Here is a 4,937-nt window from a genome sequence, read left to right as displayed (position 1 = left end):
TATGTTGTGTTCCTAGTCAGGATTAAGTAATTTTAGTCCTTCATTTGGGAGGAATAATGTTTGCTCCTTTATACATTGATGATGGACTTGCTGTATGAAAACAATAGGTCAATTCGGCTATAGAAGGGAAAATACTGAAGGCTCCTAAGTCCCGAGCATGACTAAATAAATTTATAAATAAATAATTAATTATAAAGTTTTATACTATAACAGTTAAATCTCAAAATTAAATTTTTTATACAAATAATGGGATAAAATTAAAATAATTTTTTAAATATTAATATATGGTTTTTTTTTATTGAATTGAGAAAAGAGGGATTTGAATTTTACTTTTTTAAGTATAAAAATTGTACATCGAATTAAATATTCGAATGTTAAATATTAATATATAGTTAAAACAAAAACATATAAAAACAATATAAGCATAGTATTTATATGAAGTTTAGTCACTTTAATAGTAATTATTTCTCTTTCACATGTTGTACATTTGTTTTCAAATTAAGTACCTGTTGACTTATCTATATGTTTTAATTTTTTTTTCACTTAGCATTTATACTAATTTTTTTTTATCCTTCAAATTTGAATTGTACACCATTTAAATAAATTAAATTAATTTTATAAAGCATGGCTTTGAGTGCATTTGATTTAAGTTAATTTTCATACTTGGTTAGAGAGCATGGGTTCAATTGTGCACCATTAAATGAAAATAAGAAAAATGAGCTTGAAAAACGGGTTTGAGTGCATTCAAAAATTTTTGATGTCCCTCATTTAATTAGAATTTAATAAAATTTATTTTTTCAGAAAAAATTTGGTTAAATGGATTAAAATCAAATTAAATTGATTAATCGGTTAATTTGGTTGATATTAAAAATTAGTTGGTTTGATTAAAATATGTGGAGACGTGATTAATAGCATTTTTTCACCAATTTAACTAATTGCTATCCCATGTTCAAGTCAACTTGAGGTTGATCACCGCATGTGTGAAGTCATTTCGGCTTTTATGCATGTTTTCTTACCCAAAATGAAAAATCATAAAGCCAATGGTTGTAACCCTTTTCTAATTTAAAGGATCAAAACCTAGTGTTGTGAATCTCTTCTGCTAAATTTATTCAAATATTTGCATATATTAAAAGTTATCTTGAGAATGGGATAATTGAGGGGCTAATTGCTGATCACGTGGCATGATCAATTGAGCTCGTGAGACATGCTTCTATTTTAAAGTTTTTTTAGAGTTTTTGTATTTTTGGGAAGCTATGACATTTTTGTCTTTTCCTAATGCCATGGTTCCAAAATTTTCTTTTCTTATTGGAGTCTCTTGGTTAGAGATATGGAGAAAGAACAAGAGAATAGGATGAGGAAAGAGGAAAAAGGAGAGATCAAGCATGAGGGAGAGCTAAGTATTGAGACACAAATATAAATTCAAATTTGTAATTTTTTTAATTGATTGAACAGATTAGATAGAGATAAATTGACTTCTCTCTTATTTTTCTCCTTTTTTCGTTTTATTTCCTTGTCCATTGTTTTACTTTTTAATTATTTATTTTATTTATTTGATTTTAATTTATGTATTAATTAGTTTAAAAAATAGTAATAATAAAAATAAAATAATTAATTAAATAATTGATTCTATGATTTTCTGTTTATCTAGTTTTTATTATTATTTTTTATAATGCTATTACTTCTACACAAAACTCATGAACTTTTGGTGTAAGTTTCTAATTTCTTATTTTTTTATCTCATTTGATTTGTTTATTCAAGCTTTTATTATTTGGATTCTTTATTAGCCTTACTTTTATAATGTTATTACTTGCATACAGAAATCAAAAACTTTTCAAATAAAGTTTTAAACTTTTTTTTATATATCATTTAATTAAGTGTGTAGTTATACTTTTCCATCGTAGATAATATTTTACTTGAACCTTTACTCCTTATGAGATTAAGTTTAGTTTTTCTCTCTTTTTTATTTTTTGTTATTCTTTCTCTTAATGTTTTAATTTCTTTATTGATTATATTTACAATTTTGGCCTTTTTTTTTCAGAGATGTAGCCATACAAGTCAAGAAGAAAATTCTCTAATCTTCGTGGTTATTACCCATTGTTATTGATTTTTTTTATGTATGAATTTTTCTATTTTATAAGTTGATGTGGTTTTTGGATTAATTTATTGAAATATCATTGATTAATGTTGTTTTATTTTTTTATATAATCTTGATTTTTATAGATTTAAAATGGTTTCCAAGTATAAATATTTTAGGTATTTTAAATATCGTTCTTATTTTATTTCTTAATTTCATGATTTTTTGTATATTCAAGCTTTTATTATTTAGGTTCTTTATTATTTTTATTTTTATAATGTTATTACTTTCATACAATAACCAGAAACCTTTTATTTAAGTTTCTAAATTTTCTTTCTTTTTATCTTATTTGATTAGGTATGTGGTTATACTTTTTTATTGTAAACAATGATTTACTTGCATCTTTGCTCATTCTGAGATTAAATCCTTTGTTTAGTTTTATCTCTTTTAATTATTTGTTATTCGTTCTCTTAATATTTTTATTTCTTTATTAATTATATTTACAATTTTTCCTTTTTCTTTTTTAAGAAAAATTGCCATACAAATAAAGAAAAATTTTCTTTATTTTCGTGGTGATTACGCATTGTTATTTATGGTAATTACCCATTGTTATTGATTTTTTTTATACATGAATTTATTTATTTTATAAGTTGATGTTGTTTTTGGATTAATTTGTTGGAGTGTGATTGATTTGTGTTGCTTTATTTTGGATCTTTTCTCACATGTATCATATAATTTCTTTGATTTCTTATTTTCAATTATCTTTATTTACATATTTATCACTATTATTTTTGTAGTATTATTTATATATTGTTATGAAATAAATCTAAAAAAACTACTATAAGAGAAATATAAGAGAAAGTATTTAGAGGGAGTAAGAAGATTTTATTCAAGTATATATTTACAAATGAAGTGAAAAAGCCTATTTATAAGCTAATAACCTCTTATCTAAATTGAATTTATAAGATGAAGATAACACTTAAGGATAAGATGGATTAAATTATAATCCAATCTAATTTACATCAAATCTAGATATAGATAATATAAATGGATATTCACGAAAATATTCATAACACTCCCTCTTGAATATCCATTATATTAAGAGTATGCATCGTTAAAACCTTACAAGAAAAAACCTTCATGAGAAAAAATTCAAGTAAAGGAAAAAGAGCACATAATATTTTCAAGAATACACTTTTAAAATATTGCTTCATTAAAAACCTTATCAAGAAAAATCCAATAAGAAAAACTTGGATGAAGGAAAAAAATACAATGCGTATTTTACTCCCCTTGATGATTGTATTATATAGATCTTTAAAATGATGTATTTCAATCTTTTACACCAACTTTTCAAATGTTGTAGTAAGAAGGGCTTTGGTGAACAAATCTGTTAGATTGTCACTTAACTGAATTTATCGAACACTAATTTCATCATTTTCTTGAAAATCATGAGTGAAGAAGGATTTTGGCGAATTATGTGTTTTGTTCAATCGTGTTTAATATATCCTTCCTTTAATTGTGCTATACAAATAATATTATCCTCATATAACGTTGTTGAAATTTCTTTCTTGGTTAACTATGCACACGTTTCGCAAATACGTTGAGTTACATATCTTAACTAGACACATTCACGACTTGCTCATGAATTGCTAAAATTTCTGCATGGCTAGGAGAAATAGCAACTATAGTTTGCTTTATAGAATGCCATGAAATAGCCATACCTCCATATATGAACAAGTAACTTGTCTAATATCCAGCTTTACGTGGATGAGATGAATATTTTGCATCTGCATAAATAATTAAAATTTATTTTGATGTATTTGAATAATGTAATTCCATATCCATTGTTCCTTGGAGATATTTAAGTATATGTTTAATTCAATTCCAATATCTTTAAGTTGGAGAAGAACTATATTATGCTAATAAATTCACAACAATTCATATATCAAGTATTGTATTGCTAACAAGATACATTAGTATTTCAATTGCAATAAGATATGGTATTTCAAGACCAAAAAGTTCTTCATTATCCTCACGAGGTTAAAAAAAGTTCTTTTTCACATATAATGACTTTATAATCATTGGTAAACTCAATGGATATGTTTTTCCATATAAAATCGTTTTAGCACTTTTGCTATATAATTTAATTGATGGAAAAAAATTTCATTTGTCAAGTGTTCAATCTAAAGGCCTAAATAAAACTTGATTTTTTTTTACTAGGTCTTTCATCTCAAATTCTCTTTTTAAGTAATCCACGACTTTTGATAACTCTTCAGAAGTTTCAATAATGTTCAAGTCATCAACATAGACAGCAATTATAATAAATTCATATCTAAATCCTTTAATCCTTTAATCTATATACTTTAATCTATATACATATTTATATAATTTGATTGAATAAATTTATCGAGAATTCAAATTTTGTACTTCAGACAACTTAAATCCTTCAAAGATTTTCATATAAATATTGTTATTAAGAGAACCATATAAATAGACTATAGCTACACTCATTAGACGCATTTTAATTTTCTCATTTATTTTTAGACTAATTAATATAGAATTGTAATTGTATCGACCACAGAGAATATCTCTTCATCTTCAATACTATATCTTTAGAGAAAACCTTGTGCAACAAGCTGTGCTTTATATATCATAATCTCATTTTTCTCATTTCATATTCGCACAAATACCCATTTATGTCTTATTAGTTTTACACAATTTGATGTATGGACTACAAATCTAAAAACTTCATATTTTGTAAATAAATTCAATTCCACTTTGATTGCGTCTTTCCACTTTGGCCAATCATTTGTATATCTACACTCTTCAATAAATAGAAGTTCAAGATTCTCGTTTTTCTTTC

The sequence above is a fragment of the Theobroma umbraticum genome, unplaced genomic scaffold, assembly GCF_002168275.2.
Source record: "Theobroma umbraticum cultivar Fairchild unplaced genomic scaffold, ASM216827v3 scaffold_228.0, whole genome shotgun sequence".
NCBI lineage: Eukaryota > Viridiplantae > Streptophyta > Magnoliopsida > Malvales > Malvaceae > Theobroma > Theobroma umbraticum.
This window is presented reverse-complemented; position numbering follows the sequence as displayed.